This window comes from Gopherus flavomarginatus, chromosome 1 (assembly GCF_025201925.1).
Source record: "Gopherus flavomarginatus isolate rGopFla2 chromosome 1, rGopFla2.mat.asm, whole genome shotgun sequence".
NCBI lineage: Eukaryota > Metazoa > Chordata > Testudines > Testudinidae > Gopherus > Gopherus flavomarginatus.
Window position 1 is genome coordinate 357,309,092 of NC_066617.1, and position 18,516 is coordinate 357,327,607.

An 18,516-nucleotide genomic window follows, 5' to 3' on the forward strand; every position below is an offset into this window, starting at 1 on the left:
GTCCCTATATGTAAAATGCTGGAGCAGGGTGAGATCCTACAATTGAAAAAGCTATCTAGGTGCACAACGTTATTATTTGCTGGGACTCTGCAGTCAGTCACGTTCTTCAGAAATGCCCAGTGAATGTTCAGATGCGAGTAATGGGGCTTCATGGACCTTTATTCAGCCTGCCCTGCCTGGAATCTTTTTGTGCAATGAGGCTTTCTGAGATCAGGTGTTCCAGGCCTGCTCCTGGCTCCAGGGTGTAGAACATGCAGTAAACTTTCTGCAGAGCTCAGTGAGGTCATAGTCATTAAGTTAAACTGAATTTCAGTCGCATTCCTGACTCTGGAGGATAAATCCAGCAACTGAAATGACTATAACAGTGACACAATGAGGCCCAGCCTTTCTGTCCTAGTGAAACCAGTTAGGAGTGGAGATAGACCCCAAATACAAACACGCACCTACTCTAGGAGGATTCAGTTCTGAACTTTGCTGTGCTCATTGGTACATATAACAGGTTGGATCAGAACAACCTCCAGCTGTGGAGAAGGGTGAGGACCGGATCCTCAGCTGCTATAAACTAGCTTAGCACCATTGAAGTCAGTGGAGCGTCATAAACTTACACCCCTGCTGAGCAGCTGTCCCAAGGTCCTGAATCCATTTCCTTCCTACCCCCATGTTGCTATACAAAAGAATAGCTGAGACACCATCTCCACAGTGCATGCGGATGCAGTCACCTAGTGTGGGATCTGTCACTTATCTGCCGCCCACCCATAGAAATATTTTGGGCTTGATGTGAATATAGAAGCAGGCTCAGCATCTGGCCCTATAACAGTAATATTAACGAATGAAATCAAGAGCATCACTGTTTAATCAGGAACTCTTGTTAATTTTGGGCTAAAGTCATGAGGGCTTGATGGTTACGTTGCTGCCTTTAACATTGGTCATCCTTTCTTTGGGAAAGGAAAAAGCTTTCCCTCTTAAGCAAGTGGCAGACGCTGACTCAGTCACTTTAACGTACCCTCTCTACACATAGGCACATCATACATCATTTGAAAGCTTATTATGTCTACTTTAAGGTGAAGTATGATGTGGAGCTGTCAAGTGCTGGTGTTACCATAGAAACAGGGATAAACAATTATACCATCAACACATTAAAATGCCACTTTGAAATATTTGCATTAGTTTCTGTTAGTTTAATGACTCCATGTATTATTTCAAGGCATCAGTTTGGATTTCTTTCTGATCTTAAAGTATCATAACAATCCAAAGGATAAAATAAAATCTAATAATAATTTTGTACAGGTTTGTACATGATTGAAATGTAATAACACTGGTGACATTTCTAGTCAACATCATTATCATTTTGTTCTTCCTTATGATTTCTGTCAAGAGTGCCTGGGTTACCAGAGTCTTCATTGTCTTGGCATGTACATAGTTCTATGCAGGGAAGATTGTTCTGACTACAGACGTAGTTGGACTGTTCAGTGACCCTATTGGTACAGGCACAAATAAGGTCTTGTAGAACTCAGATGTGATTGGGCCCTTGAGGAATACAGGAAATAGTTCATCGTCCACATTTTTCCATCATCCGTGTTGCTATGGTGATCCAATATCTGGTTTACCTATATGCAAAGACCTCCAAATTGTTGTTTGCCAAGATGGCTATTTTACCTCCTCTTCAAAACTCATATGTCCTCATATGGTGGGAATTTGGCCAGTGACTTGTTCTTTCTTATGGCTAGATTGAGGTGCAAGCAATTCGGGTCTCGGTGGTCTCCTTTTGTTTCTCACTCCATTCATACAGCACTACTACAAACTTCCTAGCTGCAGAAATTGCAGCTTGTCCATCTCTCCCAGTTTGGCAGGCTCTCTGGAGCAGTAAGCTCCCTTTGTTTTGACAACATTAAACACAGATTTTTCCCCAGTACCAAATCGGGATGGCCCAGAGACACATCCTGTTAACCGGTATACAGCAAGAAGTATGTTGCAGAAGTCAGGAGTGAGTGCATCACAAATTGCATGCATGAATATGAAGCAATGCTTGTTGGTGCTGCTAATGTTGCCTGTTTCAATCCACGTGTTATCTATGTGTTCCATTATTGGAAAGCAAGGACCCGAACATCTGTATCAAATGACCTAATCACTATGGTTCCTTTGACACCAAGAGATTCAAAAGCCATATTCAAGTATCAGAGGGGTAGCCATGTTAGTCTGGATCTGTAAAAGCAGCAAAGAATCCTGTGGCACCTTATAGACTAACAGATGTTTTGGAGCATGAGCTTTCGTGGGTGAATACCCACTTCGTCAGATGCAAAGCCATATTGGTGCACACAGCATTCAGAAGCTTCCTTGTGTAGCTTCCTCTTGAGTACTGTACTAGTTTTGGGTTTCTTCAACACCTCTAATGGTGAGGGACTTTGCTACTTTGCCACTGAAAAAGTCTTTAGCAAGGACTTTGTGTTGGATACACTCCTTTACTCAGGTGCATTTTGAACCATATATTCACAGAGGAATTTACAAGTGACTGCATATTGGATGCTGCAGTTAGAAACTTTTTCCATGGAGGCAAAAGGTGTCCATCAATCACCTAGTATTTCTTGAATCTAACCTTAGATCCTTTCCAGCGCTGTCTCTCTGCAGTTTTCACAGTTACTATTGTCATATCCATCAAAGACTTCAGTTACAGAATTAGCTTTGTCAAATCCTTTTAGGACCTGCCTCAAGTACTCAGCAACCAATCCATTTAATGTGTGGAATTTGTCACCAGCCTTCATTTTTGTGACGGCCATGGCATCTCTGATGTACAGGGTGGTTTTTTCGTTGCATGCCCTTAGCTCATGGATTCTTGATATTCCAGCTGATTCCCCTAATTCGGCTTTGTCTGTTATTCTCATTGTTCCTCTTCCATACTGATGGAACAGAGGTGCAGGTCCTCTTGGGTGATTAAGCACAGTTTCCATTGAAACATCATCTCTGCATCTTGATAAGGCTGGGGCTCTGTGGAAAACAGTTTCTGGATGGATAGCTGCTGTGATTGTCCCTCTCTGGCCAAACTTAAATTGAGTCGTCTTGGCCATGACAGCAAATGTTTTGATGCTGGATTTCTTGACTGGTCTGAAGAAGTTATGTGTCTCTTCAAAATCAAAAGCACCTCTCACATCTCTCTCCATTGTTCTTCACTAACATCTGCTATTTTCAGTGGAGACTCCTGTAAATCTGATGTTATATGCAGTCATGTTGACAAGTACCTCTTGTTGTGATTGAGTCAAATGAGTTTGCCTTATTGTTGATGACATGACTGGCAAGAGCTGTAACATGTTCTTCATCCCTTGTCCACACAAAGGCAAAGACTTGTTTGTGGACTTTTGCCTCCACTACTTCTTGTTAAGCCACCTCTTTCTCTCATAGCTGTTGCGTATTCACTCAGGACACGTTTTGTGAGGGTCCATCAAACAAGGGCTGGCTTCTTTCTGATCAGTCCTACAATCCCACTTTTGTCCTTTTGAGCCTTGGGCTATAAAAGCAGGTCTGCATAATGAACTCTGATCAGATTCAAAACCTGTTTTCTTTCCTGGGTTCAGTACAACTCTGATATATGCTAAATTCGACTTGCTTGTGTATTTCTGAAAGCAACCCCTATTAGAGCGTTGGTAGCACATCATCTAAATGAGAAAACTCATCCAGTCGCCACCAATTCAATTAATCACTCATTGCATCTGCTGACAGAATCACAGAGTTCTCTCTGGCAATGGTGGCTTTTGATAATTTTCCATTCTTTTGATTTTTTTTTTTAAACAAATTATCCATTTTTCAGAGTTTGTGGAAAGTCTTTTTCTCTTTGATGTAAGCTTTACGTCTTCTGTCTTCATATACTTGTAACTTCCCTGTAGAGGTAAAATTCCCAAAGTATATTGTTAGCACCACTATCACCATTTTTCATTTAGTGCAATATATAGACTTGTGCTAAATTAGATATAAATTAGATCTATATGTTAGTATCAAAATTGCCATTTTTTTAGAGAGCACTTTGATTGAAACCCAGCACGAAGCAGTGTATTGTAATCTTTAATATTGACCTGTGTGTGTAACTGAATTAAAAAGCTAGTTTCTAAAATATTTCAAAGGCAAGTACTGCATGCATAGACAATTACAAATTAAAACCTACCAGGCAGACTAGATGTTACCATTGTATGTACAAAAGCTTACAAATGGAGAAGGAATTCACATCCAGTATGGGCATGCAGCCTTCTGTATGAGACTGACCTGGTCAGCAAATTTCAACTGAAAATATAGAAAACTATTATTATCGCTTGTGAGACACCTTTATAATTAAGAATTTGCAGTGTGAAAACATTTCATGCTAATATTGCAAAATATTGATATTTGCCATTTTGGCCACATGCTAAACAGCTCCATCATTTCTGAGGGGAAACAAATACGTGCCCATGCACAACCAATAAAAATCTGTTAAAATATTGTTGGTTGGCAGCTTTGACTAATAAACACCACATTAAGGTGTTGAAATTAACATAAACAGTAAAAACTGTACTCGACTCTTGTTGCAGTGTTTCTGGAACTGTGCAAAATGTGACACTTGCATTTCGGGTGCTATTGTTTCACCTCACCTACAGGCTTATGTCACCATGCAACAGCTCCACACCCAATCTCATCTAAACATACATAAAATTAGCTTTCAAATGATGTATGATGTGGGGGTATGTAGGCTGCATATCTTAAACTCCAAAACTATGGCCCTTTTTTGAGAATTGCTGCATGCCTGTCTCCTTAAAATCTTTTCCCAAAACCCATATGCTCCATACTCCCTGCCAGCTATAGTGCCCACACAACAGTTACATCTACTGGACTTATGTATACATCAAATTCTCCAGAGTAGAGACTTCATTTGGTGTTGTTTTTGCATAATTCTCCATAGAAATCACCATGTCCTCCTACAACACTGTGGAAATAATAACATATGTCTTCCTGTACTGATGCAATGTCATTGGGTTGTGCCAAATAAATTGCCATTTCTGATTTCATCCTGCAAGTGGGCCAAATCCACCCTGACTTAAACATACATGGGGATTTCATGGGATGTGCAGCAGGGAGAAGGCCAGCTCTAGATGTTCTCCAGACAACCCTCTGAAATTCATAACTGGCCCAGGAAATTCAGGCTAGATGGCAATTTTACAGGTATCCAACATGACACACAAAGCTAAGGTGGGTTTTGTTTTATTGTTGCATTAAGTCAGCGGTCCCGAACGCGTGGTGCCCCCGGGTGCCATGGCTCCTGCCAGAGCATCTAAGTGCACCCGCGTACTGGCCGGCAGACGAGCATCTGCCGAAATGCCACCGACAAGCTGCGTCATCCAGAGGTGTCGCTGCCAAAATGCCGCCCATATTCGGCGGTATTTCAGAGGCGATGCCTCTGGATGATGCTGCTTGTCGGTGGCATTTCGGTAGTGATGCCTATTGATGTTGATGGAATTTCGGCAGATGTGCATCCACCGCCACGGTCCTCCATGGCTCGCAGACTGGCGCCCGCCAGACAAAAAAGGTTGGGGACCACTGCATTAAGTAATTTTGTTCAACGGCAGAAGACATACAAAGGTAACTGAAAGAATCCATCAGGAAAAAGTAATGGACACAAACACAGACAGCACTGAATGTAGAATAGGCTGTTCATGCTCCTAAGTGAAATTAGTGCAAAACGTACACGTTGTCCCGAATTCTGAACTGGAGAATAGAAAGGAATAACTTTAGACAACAACAGACACTAGTCTTACCCAGAGGGGTGTATTGGACAGTTGGGAGTCACTTAGGTGGCCTTTAAGGATTTATTTTTGACATTAGGAGTGCCTGCTTTTCAGACTTGCAAGCTGGAAATATGTTTAATCAATATCTGCTTGAGGCTCTAACCCTGGCTCCACTGTTTGTGGGTGTGATTGATGTACATTGTGCTGCATGGGAATCATTTCCGAGTGATGGCTCACAAATGTTAATCTTCGTGGGGTATGTGTGGAGGGGAAAATTTACAGTTCCCCAGCCTGTACAGTCTGGATGAAATTCACCACTTGGTCCCACGTCAGCATTATTTTCAGAACATAAGTGGGATGTAAGTGGCGTCTAAGCTTCACGCTGACTCAATGCACAGGGATGAATTTCACCTTCTGTGTTTTAAGTTAAAAGCAAAAAATGAACTCTTGTTGTTTCTGATGGTCAGCTGAGACCTGGTGAGCTGGTGGATCAGGACAGTTCTGAATTGCTTCTAATTACATAACAAATTACTCTGATTCCTAAAATGGCAGCACCTCTTAAATTTCCACATGTTACAAATACATTCATGCTTGCTGGGTGAGAATATCTGAGTGAGATATTCATACATTTTTAGAAGTGTCCATTAGATCACCTAGCTTGACCTCTACTTATTAACCAGTGTTTTTTATTCTGTTTCTGTTCTCCTTCTACCGCTGCTGTTTGCTTATTTATTTAAGATGCGTCCTTTCAGGATCTGTAGTGTTATATAATCACTGTTATTAATTAGCAGGTACATAGCAAATTTCATCCAAGAACCACAGAGCCCATTACCAAGGAGAGTACAGCATAATTATCCCTATTTTACAGATGGAATAACTGAGGTACAGCAACCAAATAAGTTGTCCAAGGTCACCCAGGAAGATAGTGGTAGAGCAGGGACTTGATCCCAGGTCTCCTGTGTCCTAAAATAGGGCCCCAACTGTTGGACAATCCTGACTCTCCAGGTGCAACCATTCTTGTTTGCCCCACCCAGGCTGTCTTAGCTCTGCCTACCCCTATATATTCTCTCCTGTCTCTTTGTGTGCAGCCAACTATAGCAGCCTTGGGCTTTCTCCCATGCTGCCCCTGATGTTGAGGCTTCCGTGAACTAATAATGCCACCACTCTCTCCTCTTCCAAATGTCTTCTCAAGGAACACTTCACCCCTGGTGCCTATAAGGAATTAATGGGTGCCCATAACAGGAATGTCACTACAGGGTGGACCTCAATAGCTTATTGTGAGTATGGAGCAGACGAGTTTTTGCCATGCTGGGGTGCTTGGGCTGAGTTGACCATAATTCCCCCAGGAGATGCACACTCTCTAGCTCTAACAACTCGTAGGGCATGGCTGAAACCCACTGGGCAAGTGTGCGCTCCTGCCTGTGCTATACCCACCACTACGATTTAATCACGGGTACTTTTATTAAAAGTCATGGACAGGTCGTGGGCAATAAACAAAAATTCACGGCCTGTGACCTGTCCATGACTTATACCATAAATACCCTCTAACTAAATCTTAGTGAGGGGGCTGCTGCTGGAGGGCAGGACTGGTGAACCACTGCAGGAGGGATCCAAGGGGGGGCCTGCTGCTCAGGAGGGCCGAGGGGTCGCTGCCTGGGGAAGCAGTGGCACCAGCTACCAGGGACCGCCAAGCAGTGGCTGTTCCAGCCATCCCTGGGGCCACCACCTCCTCCACACACTGCTCTGGCCACCCCGGACTGCTGCCAGGGACCGCCAAGCAGCAGCTGCTCCAGCCACGCCCTGGGACTGATGCTCAGGGGATCCCCAGGGCCAGCTGGATTGGTCACTGCTTGGGCAGTCCCTGGGGCCAGCGGCCCAGGGCTGCCTGAGCAGAGCCACTCCAGGAGCAGCTGCTGTGGCTGTCCCCTGGGCCACCTGAGCAGCTGGCCCTGGGGTCAGCCACACTGGGCGCTGCAGAAGTCACGGAGGTTGCAGAAAGCCACAGAACCCATGATTTCCATGACCTCCATGACAGACACAGAGCCCTAACTATACCTGCTCTGTGAGTAAACGGAGGATGCTTGTATTTCCAGAGCTGTCAATCTGATGCATCTCATGACCATTGGTGGTAATGCTGACACAATGACGCAAGCTGACACCACTGACATAGAAGGGTGCTCCCTCTTCCTAGGCAGGCAAAGAGGAAGCCACCGATGTCCTTTAAGCTTTGATTTGTATTCTCCCATGTCAAGCTGCAGAAAAGCCTTTAAATATCGACTGGATACAATAGATACTTGTTTCCAGTAAGTGCCCCAGAGAAGTCAGCACACATTTCAAGGGGGATTTAAAGGCACTTTAAAGGGAAGGCAAAGCTTGTCAGATCTCCAGATCGCTTCTGACGCCTTCCCTTTCCCAGCTGAGCTGGGGGAGTTTATTTTTCCTACCCAGAAACATTTGGCAAAAGGGAAATTTGTGGAGGAGGTTTAGCTCAAATGAGCACAAAAACATGTGTCCCTGTAGTATATGGATGCTGTGTTTTGTGAAGCAGTGCTGAGAGCTTGGGTATTGGGAAGGGGGAGGAGAGGAGATCTATTTACATAGATTTGAAAAGCAGGGGAGGAAATTATTTTCCGGTAGAAAATTCTCCCAAGCGTTGGTGGGAAATCTCAGGTTTTTGGATGAACAGGTAGGAAGCGGAGCCGGGCTCTCATAGGAGGGAGGCCCTTTAATAGCACAGTCTGAATCTCGATGCTTTGAAACACCTTTGAATTCTCACAGCTTTCAGAGCCTCCACCCACTCGTTTCCCAACCACACCCACATATCTCTTAACTCGCTGGTCCAGAAGGCTGAGTGGAGTCCTCTCTGCTCCAGCGCCAATGGGAAAGGGCAGGACACAGGCAGAGCAGAGCTGGATTTTTGCTTTTAATTGAGAAGCAAACACAGACACTCTCTCATCTCCATTTTCTTTCTCTCACACACAGTTTTTTCCCCTGTCTCCCCCCCTCCCTCAATACTGCTGTATTCACGATTGTAGTGCACCAGGATGCTGAGACGACAGGCTGTGGAGTTTCTGCGCACCAATTCCTTCTGCTTTTTCCCACGACCTTTCTTTGTGGCATGGGGCTGGTGCATGGACTGTCCAGCCCTCAGCACAAAAATATGTGATCCTGCAGATGTGAGCTGTATTTGGCAGGCTGAGTATTTGCATGTGGAATGGATTTAAAATATGGACAGAGGGATTCCACCCTCCTAACTTGATATATGTCATATATAGTGAGGGTGGCCAAACTTTTCTTTGCACAGTGATTGCAAAGGGTGCCTGACTTGTCCCAGGGCTGCCTCCTTCTCTCTTTCTTTTTCGTTCTGTTTTTCTGCCAGCTCCAGCTCCAGACTCCTGTCTAACCAACCCCCTTTTCTTTCCCACAATGTGACACAGCTGATTGTTCCAGCCCTTAGGCAGGGGATGGGAAATGGACTCAACTGATATAGAGCCAGCGATGTGTAACTTGCATATAAATCCCTCTGCTGCTTTGATTCTCCGCTTGTTTCAAGGGTCCGGGGCAATGAGATACGCTGTGTTCACCTGGCACTGCAAAAAGAGGGGTGGCCTTTGGGGAGGATGGTGTGGTCAGTTGAAGCCTCCTCACACCTGTGTGCTGGCAGCAGGGTCTGATGGATATCATCCTTTAACTTATGCATGAACCTATATGCGTTGCTGCTGCCATTGGGGCATACAGCTGCTGAGGGTATGTCTACATTTAAAAAGAAAAACCCAGGGCAGCAAGTTTCCGAGCCCGGGTCTGCAGTGCTGGGCTCACGCTATGGCTCTAAAAATAGCAGTGAAGATGTTCCCGCTCAGGCTGGAGCTTGGGCTTTGAAACCCAGGGAAGTGGGTGAGTTTCAGAGCTCGATTCGCAACATCTGCATTGCCATTTCTAGTGCCATAGCATGAGCCTTAGTCTGTAGACCTGGGCTCTGAGACTTGCTGCCTGTGGGGTTTTTTTTTTCTGCTGCAGTGTGGACATACCTTTAGCGGCCAGGAGCAAGAGACCATTGATGGGAGAAGCTGACCCACAAGGATCAGGAAAAACAAAGAGCAGAAATATTTGTTGTGACCATAAAGTGATGCTAAATTGGGACCAAGAGGCAGGAGACTGGCCCAGAGCAAGTGGTAGAAGGGGCAAGGGGAGAGGATGGTTACCCCCAAAAGTACCTGGCCTTATCCTTCCACCTAGCATGCACAAAGCAGTACCCAGAAGTCACCTACTACAGGACAAGCCCAACAAAGAAAATAACAGAACGCCACTCACCTTCACCTTCAGCCCCCAACTAAAACCTCTCCAGCGCATCATCAAAGATCTACAACCTATCCTGAAAGATGATCCCTCACTCTCTCAGATCTTGGGAAACCGACCAGTCCTTGCTTACAGACAGCCTCCCGACCTGAAGCAAATACTCACAAGCAACCGCACACCATACAACATAAACACTAGCCCAGGAACCTATCCTTGCAACAAAGCCCAGTGCCAACTCTGTCCACATATCTATTCAAGTGACACCATCATAGGACCTAATCACATCAGCCACGCCATCAGGGGCTGATTCACCTGCACATCTACCAATGTGATATATGCCATCATGTGCCAGCAATGCCCCTCTGCCATGTACATTGGCCAAACCGGACAGTCTCTATGCAAAAAAATAAATGGACACAAATCTGACATCAGGTCACTCAGTAACAGACTTAAAGGTGGCAATTTTGCAACAGAAAAGCTTCAAAAACAGACTCCAACGAGAAACTGCTGAACTTGAATTAATATGCAAACTAGATACCATTAACTTAGGCTTGAATAAAGACTGGGAATGGCTGAGTCATTACACAGGTTGAATCTATTTCCCCATGAAAGCTTATGCTCAGATAAATTTGTTAGTCTCCTAAGGTACCGCAAGTCCTCCTGTTCTTTTTACAAAGCAGTAGAGTGATTCAGTCAGTGGTGAATTGGCACCAAACCAATACCTCTAGGGGACACGCTGCTGGAGGCACTGTCATACAGAAGAGACCACAATCCAAAATTCTGATAATTTCTAGCTGTCGAGAGTCTCATGATCAGAATGAGGTGTTGACTCTCCTGAACGTAGCCAAATCCCAGGCCTCCAGTTTACCTTCCTAAATTCTGCAATTTGAAACTAGTGTACAGCCTTTCCAATGCATCATTGCTCCCTCTCCATTCGAGACTCTATCTCACTTGTTTGGGTAGGATAATTCCTTCCCTTATGCATCTTATCCAAAGCCCTTTCCCTCAGCTTGAGAACTTCAGTTCCTGCATAGGCAAGAAGCAATGAATGGGCCCCCCTTGAGGTGCTTACTGGGTGACCAGGGGAGCTCTTTCTGCTTCTTTCCTGGGCAGCAGTGGAATTCCCGTGCTTTCAAACCACTAAGTTCTGCTGATGTAGGACAATGATTTCACCACTTCTGGCCCATCTTAATCATCATGGAGCAACTGGACAACGAATACATGGCATTACTATGAAAGCCACACTACCTGAGACCCTGGTGGGGCTAGCAATGGGATGTATGGAGCTCTTTAAGTCACTGGGCCTAGCCCAGGGCTCCACCCACCAGGTGAAAGGCATCAGCGGGCTTAGTGCTGGGAACACATAAAGAAAGGAGTCCTTGTGGCACCTTAGAGACTAACAAATTTATTTGAGCATAAGCTTTCGTGGGCTACAGCCCACTTCATCGGATGCATAGAATGGAACATACAGACAGGAGATATTTATACATACAGAGAACATGAAAAGGTGGAAGTACCCATACCAACTGGAAGAGGCTAATTAATAAAGAGAAGCTATTATCAGCATGGGAAAAAAACTTTTGAAGCGATAATCGAGATGACCCATAGAAGGTGTGAGGCTACTTAACATGGGGACACATGTTACACAGCCCCCACCGCAGCTGGAATTAACTGGCAGCCACACAGGCAGGCTCTGTGAAGAAGCCCCAAGATTGAACAGAGATTGAGACAAACTGCCTCACTCTAGAGGTTGTCACTGCAGGGCAGAACTGAGGCACTGTATGGGTAAGAAACAACCAGAGGGCTTCTGAGAAAGCTTTGAGATGCCATTCCTGGAGGAACTGCATTGGTGCAGTGGCTGAATGAGTCATTGTGGAAGAAGCATTATTGTGCTGGTACACATGCCGTACCTGTTCTCTGTGCAGAGGACTCCATTCCCCAGTGCCGTCACTTTCTCCAGCATTTGAAAAATCCAATGTCATGTGGGGAAAATTGCACTCTTCACTCATGAGGCTCCCTATCTCTTTGCAAATCTCTGGCTGGCTTTTCCCATGCAGCAGAACTGAATGGATTCCTTTTAAGGATTCACTGACCATCAAGCTCCATGATTCAGGTGCCACAACTTGGCATCATAAAAAGCTCCTGGTCCACATGGGCACGGAGTGAAATCCGAACACAGAAAGTCCATTGAAATTTGGCACAAAAGCCAAAAGTCCCTACTGAAGTCTCGCTCAAATACGTTCTCTGGCATCTTTGTTCAAGTGCTGCCCTCGGGGGTATTCAGAGCTGGCTTCCATGTTTGGTTAGAACCTTCTCCCAGAATTACGCTGCAGCGGTATCCATCTCACCTAGGCAGTAAGCTCCTTGGGGAGGGTCTATAGTTTTTCCTTCTCTCTCTCTCTCTCTGGTTCCATGTCCTTTTGTCTACAGCACCAAGCACAATGGGGCCTTGATCCCTGATTGGGGTTTTCAGGCACTGCTGTAATAGGGTACAATATACAAATTATATGCAATAATAATGCCTGTCTGCATTTCTAATATACTCATTGGTGTGGTACCTAGGTGACAAATGTAATTTAATTACCTACAGTGCACTCCCCAATCCCGTATGCGCTCTCCCCTTTTCGAATTAGTAGTGCTCCTGGTACAATGTTAATTCTTATAGGACTTTGGAACAAAGAACTTAGGCCCCAGTTTAGCAAAGCATTGAACTTTGAAGTCAATGACACTTCAGCATGTGCTCCATTTCTGGCTCTATAACTGCAGTGTCCTTAGCTGTGTCATCCATGCCTTGGGCCTATCATGTGCTATTGGATTAGGATATTTGTTTGTTTCAGGTCAAACCGTAAATTACAACACAGCAGGGAACCTAGGCCACCTGATCCGATCTTATTACAAGTGAGCAGATAGCGATCTGAGCATGTTTGTAGGATCTGCTGCACTTGCATCTCTGTTTCCTTGTCCTGGCCATGTGTTGTTGGCTGTGATGGAGCGAGTGCTACATCATCACACTAACACAGAGCCCTAGAATGTAGGGGCTGTTGCCAGAACTCTCAGTTGTCACCTTTAGCTTTGGCTGCCTCGTTTTCTGGGTACCTCTGGTTGAGCTGCCCTAAGGCTTGATCCTCACAGGTTCTGAACACACACAACTCCAGCAAGTCAGTGGGGGTTTCACGTGTCTAACGTTGCACACCCAAGGATTGAGGCCCTTTTTTGAAAATACAGGCCTAAGTGGTGCTTCATGTCCACTTGCGATGAGCTCTAAGATGGGAGAAAGTGTGAACCAGTAGAACGTGCATTGTACTAGGAATTTTGAGGCCTGGGTTCTAGCCTAGCTCTGCCTAGTGACCTTGGGCAAGTCATTTCACCTCTTGGTTCTCTCAGTCTCTGTGATTGTGCAGTGTCTGGCCTCAGTGGGCCTTTCTGAGCACCAGCATAATAATAAGGTAGCCCTGCAACTATCTCTTCATATAATATTTTTTCGTATTGCAATAGCCACTAAGAGCCCCAGTCATGAACCAGAACCCTGTTGTGCTAGATGCTGTATGAACAGGGAACAAAAAGACAATTTCTGTCCCGAAGAGCTACCATCTACGTATAGAAAAGTCTCTCTCTTTCAATCTGGGGGTCAATTGTCTCCTTTCTTCGTTTAGTCTTCCCCATGTCTAAAAGTTGTTCTCATAAGTTGCAGCTCAAGCATAAGTATAGAAGCTGAGCATTTTTGCCTGCTCGGTGTGACATGTTTTTCCCTAAGAAGGTGCTTGATGGAAAGTTGCTATTTGTACCCCCCAAAAAAGATTATGAAAATGAAAATAAAACAAAATAGATGGGCAGAAGAAAGAAAAAAGCTTTTGTATTGTGTACAGTTTCGATAGTGCCACTAATAAATAAGTTACATGTAAGCAAACCAGAAGTTTGGATCTAAACATGAGATGAAAGACTTGAACTGATACTATCAACTGAAAAGAGAGAAGAGGATGAGGAAAAGTAGAGAAGCCTCAACCATAATATGATCAATATCACCAAGCGAAAGAAAGTGACTGCTTGCAAGGCTTATCAGTAGGCACTTCCATAGACCAGTTAATGATTGTGCATTTGTGTAAAATACTAAGCATATCTCTGTTTAAGTTGTAGAACAAGTTTTATAAGATTTTTGTTACAAAAGAATGTCTCTGTTAACATTTATCTATGGGAATGAGAGACCCGTTCCGTGAGGACCAGATCCTCCAGTTCTTACTCAGGCCGGACTCCGGGAGCTTTGACTGAGTATGAAATGCAGAACTGGGTTCTACATGAATGAATGGCGACATTAGAAGCTAGTCTGAGAGCTGATCCTTAGCTGGAATTTTTTTTTTTTTTTTTGAACTTTGATCTCACTTGAGAGAGTAAAAACGCTGATACATTGGATGTTGGTCCCAGAAGCTGGAGGTGAAAAAGATCTATTAGAGTGCCATCCAGCACATCCTCAGCCCATGTAGGATTGCTCCCTACAATACAGTCAGTATATTTTCTGGTGCTTTGTCCAGTCCAATTTAAATGTCTTGGGTAATGGGACTTTACCAGTCTAACAGATCTAGGAAGGGATTTTCAAATACCTTCAGGGAGTTAGGAGGCTGAATTTAAAATCCCATCCACCGCAGTTAGGAAGATTTTTTTCCTGTTGTTGCTGTAGATTTTCCTTCCCAGAATCGCACCCCATTATAATGAGGTGTATCCCCTTGTCACCCTAAATGCTTCCTCTCCAGCCTTTGTGTTTATAATAATACCTAGCTCTTATATTGCACTTTCTATCTATAGATCTCCAAGTGCTTCACAATCTTTTACTGGATTTATCCTCACAACTCTGCTATGAGGCAGGGAAGTGCTATTTTCCCCATTTTAAAGGTGGAGGGTTGGCTCCAGCTCTGCTCACAGCTTCTGAAATACAGACACAAGTGATGTCTGATTTTAATGGCACTGGGGAAGATTTTGGCAGAATATCAAGAAGAATTTCCTGGTAGATCAGAATGTGGAAGGGGCTGAGGAAAGTGATGAAAATCTGAACACTTTAGCCATTTAATTCTGCCGTGGCAGGGGCATGACTCCTATATTCTAACAGGTCTTTTGCCAAGAGTCTATGATACACATAGTGGGAAGATAAAAGCTAGGCTTACTCTACAGATATCAGTTACTTCACTGCTACAAAGCTGTTGACTCATAAATATCTCCTGGGGTGACTAAGCTCAAAAGAGTTTCTTTGGGCAGCCCATGTGTGGAATATGCAGCATCTGTGCAACTTCTCTTTGAGAGGCTGATGTGCCGATCACACAGGTGGCTTTACTTCTTGGGAACTCTTCTGGTCCCTCTTTTCTCTCTCTACGCAGTAGCTGGGGTAGAAGGGAAATGTTGCCACTTGTTCCACGGTCGGTTTTGTGAGCGGAAAGGAATATTTTCTGCACTGACCTCTCTGCCGGAAGATCTGAAGATGTAGAGTGGGGAGGGAGGATTTGTGCAGCAGTTCTTATTTATCAGGCGTTTTCCATGCTCTCCCTCTGGTTTTCCATGCCATTGGAAGCAGCTGTGTCAGGGCACCTCCCTGTCTAGAAACGTTTAGGAAGAAAAAAACATGCCTGCAGTGATAATGGTGTGACATCCCAGCCACAACTTAAAGAGATCCCAGTGAACAGTGAATGAGCTGCTGACCCAGTCCAGGCAGCTCTGGGGAGCTGTCCATGGAGATAAGAGTCCAAGTGTGAAATCCTGTCCCCAATGGCTTCCGGGGGGCCAGGATTCTACCCTAGGTCTTTTCATTGTGGGTGCTAAGCTCTGCCACTGAGCTACCGGGCGCTTGCACACGGAACCTTTTCTGTGCATGCCACAGAAACAACAACATAACAAAACAGAAAGGAGAAAAGCTCCTTTTTCTGGTCCTTTATTTATTTCCCTAGACCAGGGTAGGCAATCTATGGCACGTGTGCCAAAGGCGGCACGGGAGCTGATTTTCAGTGGCACTCACACTGCCCGGTCCTGGCCACCAGTCTGGAGGGCTCTGCATTTTAATTTAATTTTAAATGAAGCTTCTTAAACATTTTAAAAACCTTATTTACTTTACATACAACAATAGTTTAGTTCTATATTATAGACTTATAGAAAGAGACCTTCTAAAAATGTTAAAATGTATTATTGTATAAGTTTCCCTATCTTTAAAATATGGATCATAATTAGAGTTGGTTAATATTTTTAATGAAACATGGCGTGTATATCAAAAGAGAAATTAATGCAGGAATTGTCCCACTTTAAATTGTTTTTGGCTCTTGGCTGAAATTTTACTTGTTTTGGATGCCAAAATTCTGGATTTCTGTGTTTCTTACAAAATCAAAAACCTTTGAAAGAAAAATTTTGATGAAAACAAAAACTTTTTCCATTCTTCACTGAAATTTTTCACAGGAGAAAAAAAACATTTTGTGGCCAACTTTAATAATGATGCAGAATTATCAACTTCTCAGACAGCTTGTCATTTATGTTCATAAAGTGTTTTGAGATCCTGGGTTGAAAGGTACCTTTATAAGGCAATTTAGCATTATAAAATTTCCTTCCTCACCCCAAATTTGATGAGTTTAACTCTGAAGCTGTGAAAAAAGGCATCTGATCTCATTTACTACCCTGAGACACCATTAAATATTTTCTTGCCTGCATTTTTCCCCGAGTTCACTTTTCAATAAATTTTTCTTCAAGGAAGGATTATATACTTGGGCTTCCCCTGTAAAGACTAAAGCAATAGCAGAATCAGAAAAATCTATTTCCAATGATTCCATAGCCAGGTACCTACATCTAACATAACACAGCTAGTCTCTCAAAATCTTGGATTCCTGTCTAATGCTCCTACACTGACCTCAACACCAGCTATAATCACTGTCTAAGAATGAGAAGTAATTTAGTTCCTAAGCAACCTCTCTCCTGGACTCCTGCTAAACTGTGACTTAGCATTTTCCAAAGAAAAAAGGAGACATTGGTAGTGATGATGTATTTATTAATACACTTAACCCTTAGGAACCTGGGCTAATACCCAACTACCCACTGTCAGCCAATTGGCTAACATCCTAGGGCTTTTTTATGGCCACTGGGTGGTGCTGTGTCATGGGGTTGGAAGGGAAGAGGAGGAGGGTTTCTGGGCTAATATATAAATAGAGGTAAACCCACATTCCTTTGTCCAGGACAGACCTATCATCTTTACCTAGGCTAGGCTGTCTGGTCTTAAACATGTTCTAATAACATTAAAGAGAGAGAATTCAGAACTTCACGTATAAGGTGAACACATGCATTTTACAAAGTTAGTAGGGTGACCAGATGTCCTGATTTTATAGGGTCAGTCCCGATATTTGGGGCCTTTTTTGGTATGGGCTTCTATTACCCTCCACCCCTGTCCTGATTTTTCACACTTGCTGTCTGGTCACCCTAAAAGATAGTAATGACTAGAGTGTTATGAATTTTCACGATGCCTTGCAAGGTATCATGAAAATTCATATTTTGTGCACAAATCATTGCGTGTAGGATGTGGATACAGGGGTGCTTATGGACACACTTCCCTTATGGCCTGATCCAAAACCCACTGGAGTCTGAGGGAACCTTTCCATTTTGGATCAGGTCCTTAATGAGTGTGATGACTGCCCGTTTTCATGAAAAGCCTGGCTGCCAGCACTTAACCTGCAGAAGAGATTGTAGGATGGGGTCGCCCATGATCGTAGGGGACTGGACATGACCCAGGAGGCCCCCTCCAGTCCTATGTTCCTAAAAGGAGCAAGCCCCAAACTACCCATGTTCTAACGAACATACTTATGTGACCCCCATTACTGTAGTACCTGACCACATCACCATCTTTCAGGTACTGGTCTTCACAGCATCCCTGGGAGGTGCAGATATCCCCATTTTACAAATGAGAACCTGAGCCACAGACAAACCACAGGACTTGCCCAACTTCACACAGGAAGTTTGTGGCAGAATAGGGTCTCCAGTGTCCCAGATTAGTACCTTTCACCTGGAACGCATAGGCTCCCTACTTTCCTGTTCTGTCCCATCTCTCCTGGTCACTGGCTCTTGATCTCTCCCTCAAGTTGGGAAGTGTCAGGGGAGGAAATGTGTTGCATCTTGAGGTCAGGCCACCTCCAGGGAGTTGGCAGGTTGGAGATGCAGGTAGTGATTGAGGATTGATTGGTGATCCCTCAATTTGAGGATGATCTCTACCATGAATTTACATATGAGTCCTGAGATGACTCAGGAGTCCGATCCTGGAACCACAAATCCACCTGCAGCAGGTACAGACATTTTGTGGCAGGCCAGCAGCCTGCTGGGAGAAAGTTATTTTTTTCCCCTTCTCTCTTTTCAGCTTCAAGGACAAGGTGCTTCTCCTTGAATCGGGCCGCTGCCTGATGGAGGATATGGCTCCATTGGGGTTGGTTGATGACTTGCTCTTCCCAGCTTGTGATGTCCACATCAGTTCCTC

General features: G+C 44.3%; 1 protein-coding gene across 1 annotated transcript in view; it reads left to right on the plus strand.

Annotated features, from left to right (window-relative positions):
• GAB2 (GRB2 associated binding protein 2) overlaps positions 1-18,516 on the plus strand; it is a 186,642-nt gene that overhangs the window by 29,920 nt on the left and 138,206 nt on the right. The gene's annotated exons all lie outside the window — the stretch shown is intronic.